Source organism: Microtus pennsylvanicus, chromosome 1 (genome assembly GCF_037038515.1).
Source record: "Microtus pennsylvanicus isolate mMicPen1 chromosome 1, mMicPen1.hap1, whole genome shotgun sequence".
NCBI classification, from domain to species: Eukaryota; Metazoa; Chordata; class Mammalia; order Rodentia; family Cricetidae; genus Microtus; species Microtus pennsylvanicus.
Genome location: NC_134579.1, coordinates 125,408,985 through 125,425,441, shown reverse-complemented (window position 1 = coordinate 125,425,441; position 16,457 = coordinate 125,408,985). Strand labels below are relative to the sequence as shown.

The window sequence follows — 16,457 nt, the reverse complement described above, 5'->3', positions numbered from 1 at the left end:
TGTCTGAGGAGGTCCCTCAGGGGTCTCAGCAGGAATCATTCAGGAGCTGGGCCATTGGTCCAGGGTCACACAAGCTCAGAGAGGGAATACGATAGCCCAGAGGCCACACAGCTGAAACTCAGGGCCCGTTAAAACAACGCACTGAACACCCATCAACAAAACTACCCATTGTTGGATTTCTTTTAGCTGCCTGCCGGGCGGGCACGGTGCCAAGGCACTGAACAGCGGCGGCCAGCGCGTACCACGCTCCCGCCAGGCCCAGCCCTTTGCCACCTCGGTGCATTCGTCCGCAGCCCAGGAGCAGGGCTCAGCGCAATGCTCAGCTTGGAGCCCAGGCCTGCGGCGGGCGCGGCGGGTGGCCGGGACGCAAGGAGTTAAGCGCGGGCAGCCGGGCCGGGCTGCGGGGAGGCGGCGGGCGCGGGAGCTCGGGCTGCAGACTGCTCCAGCAGGGCCGGGAGTGCGGGCGCCCGCGCAGCCCCAGCCTCCTGCCCGGGCTCAGCCTCACACAGCCCCAGCCCCGGCCCTTTCGCGATCTGAGCTCCGTACCCCGCGCTGCGCCCCTCTGGGCTCGGAGACCTCGGCGCATCCCCAGGTAAGCAGCAGCCACGGGTCCCCAGCGAACCCCGCGCTGCGGAGAGGTGACAGGAGGCTCCGGGGAGATGACAAACTTTCCTCTGGCCGCGGACGCGCTTGGGGACATCCCTGGGGTCGTGAGGCTACTGGAGCAGCGTGGGGCCTTGGATTAGACTCGCGCACCCCGCTGCCGGGCCAGTTCCCAGCCTGGGGAGAAGGGGCTAGCGGTACCTATGAGCCGGCCTTGGGGTGGCGCCCGCACTGGGGAACCAAGCGGAAGCCAGGGCCCCCCGCAGCGAGGGCTACGCGAAGCCCACTTTGCAGACTGGCTTCTGTGGGTCCTGAGGGGTGTGTAGAGGGAGACAGCCACTTACCCTATCCAAAACCCACCAGGCCTAAATGCCCTTCCAGGAGCCCCTTGACTCCTTCTGAGGCTCCCAAGGGGCACACCCCACTCCTTGGAGCTCTAGAGGGGCTGCTCCTTTAGGGAGAGAAAGAAAGAATAAAAGAAATCTAACAGAGGGAGCTGCCAACACTCCTTAATGAGAGGGGACCCATGGCCGGGTTGCTGGTAACCTCCTGCCCAGCTGGCGGCTGGCCACTTCAGGTCCCTGAAGCTGTCCCAAACCAGAGCACCGCTCTGAATGTGGCCACACACCTTTCTCCCTAGAGAACGCACACTTCCAAGAGGCCAGCCCTGAGTCCACACTCTGATAGAGAACACCACTGTCCTCCATTCCTGCCTGGGGCTGGAGTCACTGGCATACTGGTTGATCTGGGCACTCTTCTGGCCATGAGCTGTGTTTGGAAATGATCCCTTGGCGGTGGATGAACCTCCTGCTGGGGCTGGGTGTTGGCCTTTGGAGAGCCCCATTGCTAGGGGTTCTTGAACCGTTACTTAAGGTTTTAAGGACGTCCTGCCTTAGCTTCGGATTCTGAAGCCGACTTCCCAGGCTGCCCAAGGGCAGGCACTCCAACGGGAGTCTGTGCCAGAAATCTTGAGGAAAACCCTGCTCTGATTTCGGAGGTAGCTTCAAACCTGTCTTTGACTTGCTGTGTGACTTAGGGCAAACCACTAGGCCTTTCTGAGCTCAGCTGCTGTTTCTCTTAAGAATGAAGACCATGTATCCTCAGAGATCCCCATTCAGGCCACTTTGTGACCCTGAGCAATGTGACAGGTGGGATTTTCAAAATTTCGGGGCATATGTATGTGCGTGAGCGTGTACACATGTGGAGGGGGGGCAGTGCATGTTAGTGTTTAGGAACCCAGGTCTCAAAGGAGATCTGGGTGGCCCCTGGCCACTGCTCCACTGAAAAGTAAGAGTTTATAGTTCCTACTTCAGAAGGTGCCAGGAGCACTGACTGGGATGATGCCGGGAGCACTCGTCTCAATCTGACCGAGTAAGGAAGCAATGGGGATGCCTGTTTGGAGGTCTTGTGCAGGGATCCTGGGAACCGTTCCCCCACGGAGGCTTTCCTAGAACTCGGAGTATCCTGAGTCTCCAATCGCAGGATACCTGCAGTCCCTGCCCCTTCGCCCCTTCTTGCTTCCTTTTAAAACCGCTGCTGGACCAGCTGCTCCCAGTGGGGAGCCCAGGGCAGTCTGGGAGGGCTGGATGCACCCAGCTGCTGCGTCGTCATGACAACGGGAGATGGAGGTAAGCTGTCTCCATGGCTTCAACTTTGCAGCTGTCTAGGGACCCAGGGCAGGGACGTTCTGTCTGTTCCGGGTCAGGCATCCAGTCTGCCTCGGGGCTGGGCATGGCAAGCTGCTGTTCCCGGCAGGAACAACCAACGCTGCGAGAAGCGTGCCTGCTGGATCTCCGGTGGGGGTGGGGCAAAGCCAGAGACTGCCGGGAGAGGGGCAGTCTGACTGGTTGCGAAGCCTCCCAGGGTCGGCTCTGGGTTCTTGCTGACGCTGTGGGTGGAAAAGCAGAACGTGTCCTGCATGGATGGGCGTGGGGGGTGCAGCTTGGAGATAGATCCACCGAGCGCTGGTAGAGTTGGTGCGGTAGAATTTCAGGACGCTGGGAAATGAATAGTTTGCCCTCCTGGTGGACTGGGGGGGGGGGCATGTGTGTGAAGGAACACATGTGTAGTCGCTGCAGTTGCGTGCCTATTTAGTCATGAGTGCACCAAGCACGTGTGCGTGCACGTGTCTGAACAGCCAGGGTGAACTTGACACCTAATGAACATGTGTGCCCATGGGTTTAGGGATGTGCATGCTGTGTGTGCGTGCCTCTGAGAGAACAACTACCTGTAGGTGTGCATGAGGAACAGGAGGTGAGTGTACTGTGCACTTGGGGACACACATGTGGCTCTCGGGCCTGTCTGTACATGTTTAGAAGCACAGCCTGACACACTGGCTCGACCCTCTCTGGGTTGTGGGCATCTCTGCATTTACATCTCCGCAAGCCTCTGCATATGAATTTTGGCGTGTGAGTATCATGTCCCTGCACATATGTGCGTTTGTATCAGTGTGTGCCTCCTTGTAACCGTGCACATGTGTGTACACAGACATACACATGAATGTGTGGAACATTGCATCCTTAGTTGTATCATGTGTGTGCGTGTGTGCATCTACAGTGTCTACTTGAATGTGCCTGTGTTCTCTGAAGTGCCTAACTTCTACATTCATCTCCTGCGCTGAATGTACCCAGAGTATCAGGTTGCAACATCTTGTATGTCATTGTAGTCTTTGCCTGTGTGCGACTGTGTGGCTTCTGTATGTGCCTTGTGTGTGACTGGGTGGCTGTGGATATGTGGACATGTGTGTCGCAGGCGCCCCGGAGCATGGTGCCTTCCCAGCCTCCCTCATCACCCACACGCCTGAGTCTCTCTCGCCAGAAGTCCCCACCGAGGACAGTTGCTGCACACCCCCAGATGCTGAGAGCACAGGTATGCATCCAGGCAGAACATCTGAAAGCAGGCAGCCCCGATGTGCCGAGCATCTCCACAGCGCTTCTAATTAGGAGCAACTTGTTTCCCTTAAATAAACAAATCAAGTGAGGAAAGAAATTGCTGGAGATTAATGGCTCCCCCGAGCAGGTCCAGATGTTTGGAAGGTGGGAACTGGGGTGAAACATGAGCTGGATCTTTGGTCCCGGAGACTGAAAGAACATCTGCTCAGGATCCTCTTGGCATGGAGTGGGGTGAAAGTGAGATGCCAACTAGGAGGGCACAGGCCCTTCCCCAGCCTGGCTGGTGCAGGGCTGTGGGATAGCCGTGTGTACACAGACATACATGTGAATGTGTGTCTCCAGCCCCCTCTGCATCGACAGCCTTGGCCCTGAGACCTCATTTGCTGCTTGTCTCACTCAAGGGGCAGACAGTGTTTGCACTCTTGACCCCATGGTTGGGTTCGACCCCATGTCTGTCACTGCGCATTAGAAGAGGCAGAAATGCCAATGCGTGTGGCGTGTGTGTGTGTGTGTGTGTGTGTGTGTGTGTGTGAACCTGGCTGACAGGGCTTGTCTTGCGTGACTGCTGCCTCCCAAACCTGGTGCTGCCTCAGGGAGGAGCAGAGTTCGGTCTGGTCACAAACAGGTGAGCTGGAGAAGCCACGGGGGCTTGTTTGATATGCGCCATCACTGTGGTCTAGCTGAGTGACAACGGTGGCCACTAAGTATGTTTGCCTTCCTGACCCTGTCTGACCCTGGTGTTCTGTGTAGAACCACCCAGTGCGTTGCTCGTGGTGGCCATCCCAGCCCCACCTGCTCTCCGCTCAGTCCAACACAATGACACTAGCATTTTCTCAGCACACACCACATACTTGACACAAATGTCACCTGTCACTCGTGGGAGCCCTGTGAAACAGTTTCTCTTAAAATCTTTTGTGAAGCTCAGAGAGGTGTGTGGATTTATCTGGGTCACACAGCTCAGAAAAAGGCCTTCCTGGGAATTCACAGAGGCCACCTGATGTCAGACGGTACATTTTAAATATGATATCATATTGCCTCCCCAGTGCCAGAAGGCAAGTCTGGCATAATACAAGTCAGAGCTCATGAGACCTTTTTTGATTAGCTCGCCTGAAGATGTATTGATGGGAACAGGTCAAGGCACAGAACAAGCCAATGTTTGTACAAATGTGGGAGAAATTTCCCTATCATTCATCAGTTAGCCCATCTCCCTATCCCCCGACCCTCCTACAACCCATCCATCTATCTGTCCGTCTGTTTACCTATCCGTCCATCCACTGACATATGCACTCACCATCTACCCAGCAATCAATCACACACACATATTTATCCACCTATTTGGTGTCAGTATTTGCTGATCCCAGTGTTTGCTGGGCTCTCCTGGGTGACGTGTTCTGTGTTGGTCACAGACGTCACAGTGATGTCTTCAAGGAGCTCATGGTCTGGAGAGGTAGAAGGGTCTGGGCTCTGGAGGAACCTGAGATACCTGAGGCAGGGATGTCCAGTCTCCACCCCTTCCAGAAGGAGCCCTGGTCTCCCAACACTGTTTATGTTTTGTGATGGAGGACATGTTCACTAAGCCCGCTGCGAGCACCCAGCACAGTTCACACCACAGTAAATGACAGTCCTCCCTCCCCTTTATACAGCAGACAGCCGGATGGCACAGAGCAGAACTGTCTGGGGAGGGTAACCCTGTGTTCTGCTCAGAGTCTTCCTGGATCAGGACTTCCCATGCTAAGTCTGGAAAAGCTCCCTTCTCCTCTGCCCAACCCCAGAGGAGGAGCCAGACTCTGCTCAGCAAGACCCAGAAGAACAGGAAACTGGTAAATCAGGCTCATGTTCTTTTTTGTAAATAAAGCTTTATTAGCACACAGCTAGGTCCGCTCATGTGAACTCCATGGGAGTTCTGAGCAGTGCTAGGCAGGGCAGAAAGCATGTGAGTTTCACGGTCCGTAGTGTTTACTGTTCGAACTCTGCTAGAAAAAAAATTATCACTGACCCCCAGCCCTGCCCAAACTCCTCCAGCTCCCCAAACTGTGGCCAGGGAGAGGAGATGAGTCTGGCATTAATGAACTTGGCTGGACCACCATGGATCAGGTGGCCTCTGAGGTTCCTGCCCTGTACTGGTGAGTTACTCAGAGGGCAGGAAAGACTGGCCACTCTTATTAGTTAGAGGTGGGGTGGGGCTTCTCAAGACCATGTGGACAGTGGGGGACAGTGGCTGTGATGCAGACTTCTGGGAGCACATCTGTGTCCGCACCAGCCCTGACTCCAACAAGTGCACCTGGAAACCTAGGGCAATGGGGCACCCCATCCAGAAGCTTCCATGTTTAAATGTCCACGTTGCTAGCTCACTTGTTGGGTACTGTATCGTGCTCTGATTCCTCCCCAAGCTTGGTATGGTCCCGTGAGTGGGGCGTGGTCCTGTGAGTGGGGCGTGGCCCTGTGAGTGGGTTGTGGTCCCGTGAGTGGGGCGTGGCCCTGTGAGTGGGTGTGGTCCTGTGAGTGGGGGATAAAAAGAGAGTTTCTGAGTGGGAAGTGAAGGTGGGGAAGCTCCATTCAGCTTTGTAGGAACAGATACAGCCTCTCTGCGCAGACCCCTTCCTCTGTGTGGGCCTTGGTCTTCCCATCTGGAAAATGGAAGGGAAGAGTTGTACAGATACCCAGGAATAATCCTACAATCTGCCTTCACAGGGTCTCAACTCCCTTTCTTCTCAGTATAGCTCTGAACTCCCCTCTCCTGGAAGCCTGGGAGGACTAGAACACTTGTACATCAGGATGGAGATGCCCTGGTCACCATTGCCTCTGAGGAAGGGGTTGACAGTGCCTGGTGCCAAAATCCCCTTTCTCCACTTTTCCTACAGGACAGTAAGGCTCAGAGAGCTTCATCCCCTTGCTCATGGTCACACAGCCAGTAAGTGGCAGAGCTGAGGCTTAGGCCTAGATATGCCTGACCTCAGAGTCTATGTCTCGTGTCCTCCACTGTGAAGACCCTGTTTTTAACAGGTGGAGATGACAAGCATTTAAGAAGCCCATAAGAAGCGTGTTGCCCTCCTGTTGTGTGTGTAGGTGGGCTAGTGATAGAGAAATAACTTGGCCTGACCTGTGTCCCTCCAGCTGTCAGCGAAGCTGGTGGCTGAGGAGTCACGGGTGGCAGCAAAGCACACAGGGGCCCCGAGGACAGAAAAAAAGCAGCAACAAAGGCAGGGCGAGCGCTGGGCTGAGCACACCAGGCTCCAGCCTTGCAGGTTCATGGGAGGAGGCCTTAGCTCCAGGAGCTGGTGCAGCGAGACATTCAAAACCGATGGGATTCTCCAGTTGCCCCTCCGTGGCCTCCACTTTGTTAATGTAACCTCAATGCCCCATCCAGTGTGGCTTTTTGCAAAATAGTGACCTGGCTCTGTATTTTTTATGTCTGTCTGTACATAGTACAGTACAAGTACAAGTAATAATAATAACAACAATAATAGTAAACACATGCACACATGCATACACACATGCACACTACACACATGCACACACCATGTGTGCACACACATACACACAACTGTGTCACTCAGAGCAGACTCCTCCTCTTCACTCTTTCATGTGTCCCCATTTGTCCTGGATATTCAACCACACCTAGAACAGGGACACTGTCCCATGTCACTGCCAGCACGGTGTGGGGACAGAGCCTCCGTGTGCTGCTGTTCAGTGTCTGCTTCCTTTCTTTACCCACTGTCTCTAATAAGCTTGGTGACCTGGTTCTCAAGATGACCATGTCTAGAGGAACGAATGAGGAGCGTGTGGGATGGTGGAGGAGGTCCAGCTGGGCATGACAGCCGGCAGCCCTGGGACATGGGTGGCTGAGGACTTTGAAGAAATAAGATGCAGGAAAAAAGAGGCACGGCGCTGGAGAGGCCTCTGGCGGGGAACAAAGGACCCTCCACAGCTTGTTCTTAACTTGTTATTACAGGACAGGCTTGGTGGCCAGGGTGTCCGCCCCAGGCACAGACAAGCCCTGTTTAGCAGTCAGAGCGAAGGGCAAGGAGTCTGCAGGGATGGAATTAAGCTGCTGTGGGATCTGACACCCAGGGAGACTTGTCAGAATGTGATGCTTTGCTTCCCACCACGTTAGGTCAGTGACATTTGCCTAACTGTACCCAGGGTCCCAGAGCCCTGCCACCTCTCGCTAGCTGGCCAATGTCTGAACCCTGTACCTTAGTCTTGTCTCTTCTAAGTGGGACAATGGCATGTGCCTTCTCCTGGGGCCATAGGGACACTTAGTAAGTCTCACAAACCTCCAGCACAATGCTTGGCTTGTTTCAAAAACCCACATAGAGCTTCTAGCCAGATGCCCAGACAGGACATAGCTGGTTTAAAATAGCAGAGATTTGTGTGGATCATGGTGAGTAGAAACCTAAGCAGCCAGGAAAAAGACACCAGGCTCCGGGTGAAAGAACGGATCTTCCCAATTGGCTGTGGCCTCGGACCTGGTTCAGCCTGTTGCCGTGTTATGAAGAGGGAGAAAATGAGATGCATGTCTCCATGTGCTCACCACCTCCCCCTTGTGTCACAGCAGAGACGCAAGGAAGAGTCACATACCCTGGGCTCATCTCTCGGTTGTGTGGCCTTGGGCCATTGAATCAATCCCTCTGAGGCTCAGCATCCATGTTCATCAAGTGGAAGAGAAACTTTGACAAGGCCGGTCACTATATACACCATGGTCACCATCCCATACCTCAGTTTCCCCATCTGTAAAATGGGGATGATGAGCTTGTGTTGCTAAGCAATGTCCCCTCTTGGTTAGAGGATGTCAGCTGAGAGAGCAAGGTGGGGAGGGGAGTCTCCCAGGACCCATGCCTGGCTATGAGTGCCTGGGATGACGCTACTCTGTTTTGTAAAACAGAGATGACAATGATCAGATTTGCCCAGACTGCTGAGTGAGGGTTCAGTATTGAGAGCAGAGCTCGGGCTGTGTCCCCGGAGCTGTCCCAGGAGCTCGGGAAGTGTACCCCTGTCACTAGGGCCTAGCATTTCAGCCCATTCCCTGCACAGGGCAGCAGAGGGTACAGAGAACAGGAAAGGAAGGGACTGTGGCTTTGGGGACTGCTCCTAGTCATCCTCCTGAGGCTGAGAGGGGCTGGCATTTGTCCTTGTTTGCCCCTGACATTCATGTCAGCTCTGCCTGTCCCCTGCTTTAGGGACCTGGCTCAAGGCTAAGCTGTGGCTTCCTTCTGAGTGCCCCGGGAGTAAATAACTACCCGGGCAGCCCTCAGTATCTACTTGAAGGCTCTGCTCTTCGAGGCCAACGTACCTTTAGGTTTGAACTTGAGCAGAGCAGAGGGAAAGGGACCGAAGGTCCTCCAGGGCTCACAGGAGGGGCCACTCAGCCCCGGAATCCCAAAGCATGGGGACACTGGGACTTGGAATTGTCTATGGGCTTGCAGAGTTAATGCCTATGATCTGGTACTAGAACCTGGGCCTTCCATGGCCTTATCTGCAAGGTTTCCTCCGACTTTTGCAAGCATGTTTTCCTGCAGCTTTGTGACAGGTGACCGCAGGTGTATCAGCTTATACAATACTGATTTAGTCTCCTATTCTACAGGCCAAAGTTATAAACAAGCCAGGAGGCTGTCACCCTCTAGGAGCTCCCAAGCACGGTCCACCCACATCCCGAGTCTCACTGCCCTATATGGTCCCACATCCATTTCCAATCTCCGTCTAAATTTCATGTCTCCTCCATGTGAGGATCCCTGTGAGGACAGTGCCTGGCTGTGTGGCCTAAGCTAAGCTTGCCATCAAGAGCCTCAAGCCCAGCTGGGCAATGTTGGCACACGCCTTTAATCCCAGCACTCGGGAGGCAGAGGCAGGTGGATCTCTGTGAATTTGAGGCCAGCCTGGTCTACAGAGTGAATTTCAGGACAGGTTCCAAAGCTACAGAGAAATCCTGTCTTGAAAAACAACAACAAAAAGATCATCATTTGTAGTGAAAGGAGCAGGTAGGCCTGCTTTTCATTCCGGCCTGCTTTTCATTCCGCCCAGCTCCTGCACAGCTAGCTTTACACCCGAAATAACAACACACAAATTGTATTCTTTTAAACACTACCTGGCCCATTAGCTCTAGCCTCTTACTGGCTAACTCTCACATCTTGATTAACCCATTTCTAATAATCTGTGTAGCATCACGAGGTGGTGGCTTACCGGGAAAGATTCAGCATGTCTGACCTGGTGGCTGGCTCCATAGCATCTATCTGACTCTGCTTATTTCTCCCAGCATTCTGTTTGGTCTACTCCACCTATCTAAGCTGCTGTCCTATCAAAAGCCAAGGCAGTTTCTTTATTAACCAATAAAATTAACACATAGACAAATGACCCTCCTCCATCACTCAAGCCCTATTCCAGAACTCCTGACGCTGTGGACATTGTCCCCATCAATTCCACGTGATGCCCCTGGGGGACTCCTCAGGCACAGACTTGCTTACTGTACACATGACATGCTAACTGAGCATTTTCTGTTATGTTGAGAGCCGTCTGTGGCTGATGGTGGAGAAGGAAGTTTGCTACTCCTGTGTCCTCGGGAAGAGTCTGAGCTCAGGGCCGATCCAGAAGCAACGACTGTATGACACCTGACAGCTCCCAGCCTGGGTCCTCTCCTTCAGGAACTTTTTCCAGATTCTGAGAACTCCACTGTCCTGTCCTGTTTGGCCAAGACCCCTTCTGTGGGTGGTCCAGCCAGAGTGAGCACACAGATCAACTGCTCACGGTATTTGTGATGACAGAAAGCCTAAATAAAGTGGGATTGTTGACAAGATCACACACGCATGCATGCAGGCACACAAGCAGGCACACGCTCATGTATGCACACATGATGAAATTTCGACCCAGGCAACAACAGACTATGGGTGTGCGTTTAACATCCCGAAACAAACCCTTAGACTCCACGATGATGACACGTTACTCGATTTTGTCTGTTGTTGCTGTTGGCCTTTCTGTAGCTGTTCTGAGAGGAGTCCAAGGCCTCAGGTATGTGGGCAGGGGCTCTGAGTCCCTGCCACATCACAGCCTCCTGGGTATTCATCACAAACAAACTGGAGGTCTAGAGGCCAAGAGATACCTCAATGGTCAAGGCCCTGGAGGCAGGGCAGGCACTCCAACCTCCAGTCACTCCCTTGCTGTGTTCTATTGCGATAAGATCTCACACACTACAGGGAAGAGCATCTCCAGGTGTCTGGAGTGGGGGCCGTGGGCTCCAGCAGAGCCCAGGAAGACCCCACAAATTTGTGTTGCAGTGTGAGACGTGGAAGGTAAACACGCCAGAGTCCTACATAACTTGGAAGGAGTCTGGGAGCATACACTCCAAAGTGGAGAGCATGCTCAGCCAGGAGTATGTGATGGGCAGGCGGCTTTCCAGAGAAAAGGGAGGTGGGGACTGAGGCTGTCGCCAGATAGTGGGGACGGCAGCTGCAAAGGCCCTGAGGTCCAGGCGACTCGCCCATGGGCATAGGCTGTAAGAGCTTTGTGAGGGGGCAGTTGATACCCCAGCAGAGCAGCACAGTCCTCAGGGACCCTCGGGGGGGGGGGGCTCTGCTCTCTGTCATCTGGCAGAGGGACAGCTTCTGAAGGATTTGATTAAAGGGGATGAGATGAGTTCATGATACTGGCCAGAGCAGCCGGAAAGAAGCTGCCCTGTATGAGGGGAGTCTGCAGAAATTCCCCAGGGAGCCAGGGTACGGCAGTGGCTTCTTCTCCTGTCGTGGCCTTGGCCTTGGGGTGGGGGAAACAGGAAAAAGAGTCCAAGGAGTTTCCTAAGCTGTTGTTAGTCACTTAAACGCCTGCCCGCCATTATCCCCTTGCTGCTGGAGACCTGTGGGCTGTCTTAACTTCTATTAACGAGATTTTCTTTTTATTAAAGGAGAGCCCCACCCTTCCCAAAAGCAACCCCCAGCTGTGTTTTGATAGAATTAATAACAGCGGTGTAGAAGTGCAGCTAAGCTTTGATTCTTCTCCTTATGGCATGGGAACGGATTGAAATAATAATTATGAATCCCATTTCTGAGCAGCCCCCTTTCTGCCCACCCTGGCACAGTGCATGGCCTAGTGAACTCTGAACACACACAGGTCCTAAGGGCACCGTGTCTCAGCTCCTGGAGGCAGGGGACAGCCCCCAGAAGCTGCGGGTTCTAGACTCGGAGGAAGTGGGGGAGGGCAGGCCCAGTTCTCAGCTTCCAGCCCACCTCACCCCCCTCCCATGCAGTGTGGAAATAACGGTAGTGTTCACCAGTGCTGCATTCTTGGAATGCTAAGAGATAAAAATCTCGATTTAAACATTACATTCTTTTTACTCTCGGGCAGAAAGGGGAACGTATCCGCTTGTGTGAGTTTTAATCCAGAGCTTCAGGCTTGATTGGATCCAGGAGCTTGAGAGCGCCACCCCCTTCCTCATCTCTCACAGTTACTGGTCCTTTGGTTTGTTTTCTTCTGTGGACTTCCCTCTCAGCCCAGCTCTTTGCTTCTGGCACTGGGTCCTATCAGCACCCCCAGAACCACATCATTGAATCACTTTTAGTGGTTCTCAAATTACAGCCACATTCTCAATCACGGTCAGTCGCTCAGGACCAACCAAAGCCTAGGGGACTGGGGGTGGGGGAGGATCTCCAGCGAGGGAGTGGCCCTCTGCGGTTTCCTAAGCCACAGACACTGGCAGATGGTCAGGGAGGGGAGAACCCCAGGGGAGAGTCAAGGCCTCCTCAGCACCAGTCATATTGAAGTGACTGACAGGCAAGCTGAGAACTTTATAGATGAAAGGAGGCCCAGCACACACAGGCCTCCCCTGCCTCAGGCACACAGCTCCAAGTGCACAGCCTGCCACTGGCAGCGTGTCACAGGGACCAGGTGTGTTCTCAGCAAGGACTCAGGGCAGTGAGGAGAGCCCTCAATCTGGGCGCTCAGTCTGGACTTCACAGCTGCCCCGAGGCACCCTGGACTGGTCACTGCCCTCTGCTGTCTATGTACTTAGACACGTGTGTGTGTGTGTGTGTGTGTGTGTGTGTGTGTGCACGTATGTGTATCAGGTGCCGAACACCAGCCTCCACACTGCAAAGTCAGCTCTACCTCCTCCTGCGAAGAGGGTCTTGCCAGTGTGGGAATGGGGACCCCCCTCCCCAGTGCCCTGAAGAGCCCCAGAAACCCTCCATTGTTCTGAGAGCAGGATCATGGTGGCCTCAGGCACCTTTAGAAGTATCCAGCTTTGTGTAGAGACTCAGCTGAGTCGAAGCAGTTGGTTTGCTGTCTGGGATTATTAATGCTCTCCCTGATTTCCCGGGATGAAGCTGCAGAGGCTGAGAAAGCCTCTTTTGAGCTGTGTGCCCAAAGGGGCCTCAGTTTTCTCCCCACAGCATGGGGGTGCCAGCACATGGTAGATACTCATTAAAACATATCCTTGCACACCACAGCCCCAGCAGCCTGAGGGAAGAGAAGCGGACCCTTCCTAACCACCCCCCCCACTCTCTTTTCCTTCCTCCTCCACCTCTCCATCTCTCTTGCTCTTCCTCTGCCCTTTCCGCACCAGGCTCTAAGTGCAATTAGCACTTGTGGAACTGAGATTTTAACTCCAGCTCCCATGAACCAGGAGGCTCTACCTCTTGTGAGGAGACCCATGGCAACCTGAGCCCACTCTCTATGCTATAAGTGCCCAAAACAGACGAACAGGCTCTTTTATTGCAGTCTTAACTACTAATATTAGCTCTCACAGGGCACAGTAAATGTGTATGTTCGCGTGTTACTGCATGTGCATATGTGAACACATATGGTGTGTATGTGTATATATGTATATGTACACGTATGTGTGTACATATTTGTGTGAACGTGTATGGGCATATGTGTGTGTGAACACGTGTGTAGTATGGATGTATGCACATATATGTGTGTGAATGGATGCATGCATTGCACGGAGGGGGGCTACAGAATGGATGTGCATGGTATACAAGTTGCAGAGGCTGCCACAGGTTGCAAGGCTTGGGAAGGCTGAGGGAGTCTGTACAGCTGCAATAATGAGTTAAGGGAGCTGCTGCTCAGCCATAAAGTGAAGAGTCAAGTTCAGTGGCAGGAAACTGAGGCACAAGTCCAGGTCCTGATGGACAGACAGGTGGATAGACCAACAGACAGTAGCCTGTGTCAGTACTGAGGGACCAAGCTAGAGAGTCCTGGGTCCTTGGTAGACACAGCCTGGATCCATGGACCCTTCCCTGGATGGTCTCTGGAGCTGAGTGTCCCCAGATGAGAAAGACCTTGGGAAGCCATGGATGAGAGGCCCACCTGGGTTAGTCACCACTGGAAAGACTCAGAGTGACCAGGCTGTGCCACACATCCCTTCCCGTGATCCAGTTTCTCCTTAGTTTCCATTACCTGCTTCACCATCCCAGGCAGCGGCGGCGGCCCTCCACACTCTCAGGGCACCCAGAGTCTGTCTGTCCACCCAGTGTTGCTCACCTGCCTAGCTCTTCCCTACCCTTACCCTCTCTAGAGCTGCTGGCTTCCAGCAATCGCCTTCCACTTCCAGGAAGCAGTGCCAGCCAGGGTCGGGCCCTCAGTCCTCTGGGAAGAAAGGACAGAGGGAGAGTGGTTTATTCTGTAGCATGTGCAGCAGAGGTGGGCACGCTGAGAACATCTGGACGCACACACACCCGCCGCCGCCCCATCGCTTTCCATTTGGGGAAACTAAGGCCAAGAGAGGAGATTCATCCAAGGTGCAAAGCCTCTTGGGATCAAAGTTGGGTGCCGATGTAGCCTGCCGCTCCCCGTGCTGCTCCCTCCCTGCAGTCCTGCCCTGACACTTGTACACCACAGAGCTCCTGAGCACACCAGCAGGAGGCTCAGTGGGATGGCTCCCTGGAAGTTACTGTTTGCCTCCCTCTTTCTCTTTCTCTGTCTCTCTCTCTCTGTGTACGTGTCTCTGTCTCTCTGTGTCTCTCTCTCTGTCTTTCTCTCTGTCTCTCTCTGTGTCTCTGTCTCTCTCTGTCTGTCTCTCTGTCTGTCTCTCTCTCTGTTTCTCTCTCTCTCTGTCTGTCTCTCTGTCTGTCTCTCTCTCTCTGTCTCTCTCTCTCTGTCTCTCTGTCTCTGTCTCTGTCTCTCTCTCTCTCTCTCTCTCTCTCTCTCTCTCTCTCTCTCTCTCTCTCTCAGCTTTTAGACAAGAAAAGCTCCTCCACAGGGGAATGGCCAATTAATTGTTCTCTTTGGCGAGATAACACTCCTCTTTTTCGAGATTGGGTTTGCCTCCCCTGAGGTTCAACCAGTTCTTTCCAGCAAATCCCTGCCCTCCCTCCTCCCTTCCTCCAGCCCTCGCTTATACCAAAGGAAAACGGTGCTTGATAAGAAGGCCCTGGCCCCCTGGCTGACGTAACTGCCCTCTGGTCTGTCTCAAGGCACAGGGATGCTTTGGTTCTTTACAATGAGGCTTTTAGCACAGCTTCTCCTCCCCTGGGACCTCGGAGGAAACTGAGGAACTGGAGAGAGGAGAAACAGAAAGCAGACCCCACAAGCTCCCTTTCTAGGGAGACAGACTGGTAGACTGGACCCGGACAGCTCCAGTTTCAGAGCGCTTCAGCAAATGGCCCCTTGACTCGGTTTCCCCGTGGCCAGCCGATAGGAACTTGGCCAAGAAACAGCGAAGTTGGAGCCCTGTTTGGCTCCAGGCAAGGCTCCAACCTGAGCAGGGCAGGGAGGAGAAGCGGGAGAACAAGGGCCTGGTGTGCTTCTGGCGTGGGAACACAGGCACTCGAGTGCCAAGCTCCGCAGGCTCCAGCGAGGATCTGGGAGTCAACAGAAAGCCACCATGTGGCCAGTGCCTGAGGCCTGGCAGTCACCCCTGCTGCAGAATGCGCCTGGGCAGAGCATGTGCAGAACAGGCCAGTGAGTAAGAGTGGCTGATAGAGTCTGCCCCAAGGCAAAGAGGACACCAAAGGATTAGCCAGGCTCACCATGGAAACCCAACCCTGACGGAAAAAGGCTGCCACCATGCATGGCCCTGGGAAGAGCTGACTGGAGGTGTGAGATGGGGGCATCTAGGTGTGCTGAGAGACACCATGGTCTGTGTAAGGGGGTTCCTCACAGACCTTAACCATGTCACAGCCTGCGCGACATTCAACAGTTCGCAAGGAGACCCCACTAGTGAGTGCCTCTGACAAGCGACTTAATTCCCGTGCCTCAGTTTCCTCATACTGGGCTAGTGTTCACCCAGTTATCCCAAGGGTCAGAAACAGAGCAGAGCTGGCTCCGCTGCCCGTTCAAGAGAAGTGTGCCTTCAGCATTTGCACTGAGAAGCTCCGTCTCAGTGTGGGTCAGCAAGTCGAAAACCTGAGCTGCGCCCTGTGTGGCCACAATCCACCAGTCCCTGGGCACCTCTAACAGCACTCCAGGAGCCGGGCGATGGTGGCGCACGCCTTTAATCCCAGCACTCGGGAGGCAGAGGCAGGCGGATCTCTGTGAGTTCGAGACCAGCCTGGTCTACAAGAGCTAGTTCCAGGACAGGCTCCAAAACCACAAAGAAACCCTGTCTCGAAAAAACAAAACAAAACAAAACAAAACAAAACAGCACTCCAGGAGAAACTGAGGCAGCAACGGTTCTGCCCCCCTCCTGCTCTTGATCTTGCACACGTTACTGAGTGTTGGCATGGTCGTCCCAGGTCACCCTGGAGCAGTCAGCGGTGCAGAGGACAAGCGAGAGCCCAGGAAGACTGGCCACAGTTGATGGGTCTGTGTCCTGCTGGAGGCTTTCCTCATCCCTGTGCAGCCTGGACATGAAAGGCAGGCCAGTCAGCAGCCTGAGAGGAAGGCTGAAGGCAGGAGTGTCCCAGGGCATAGCCCTGAGTGTCCCCAGAGAGTGTGGGCAGGTGTGGCCCTCTCGGTAATATTCACACCTTCTGCCCTCAAACACTCTCACAGTGAGAGCCCCAAGGCCAAGATGGAACCTTGCATGGCTAGAGTCAA

The 16,457-nt window shown here is 54.0% G+C and overlaps 1 protein-coding gene across 5 annotated transcripts in view; it reads left to right on the top strand.

The window, feature by feature from the left end:
* Window positions 1-215: 215 nt before the first annotated feature.
* The window catches only part of Wscd2 (WSC domain containing 2), a 95,811-nt gene continuing 79,569 nt past the window's right edge, over window positions 216-16,457 (top strand). For 3 of the 5 annotated variants that reach the window (XM_075983280.1, XM_075983316.1, XM_075983308.1), the window contains exon 1: window positions 216-592. The gene's annotated coding sequence lies outside the window, so the exon portion shown is untranslated. Of the gene's footprint in view, window positions 593-1,197; window positions 2,232-16,457 lie in introns of those variants that run through there. The other 2 variants (XM_075983299.1, XM_075983290.1) reach the window with 2 other exon arrangements.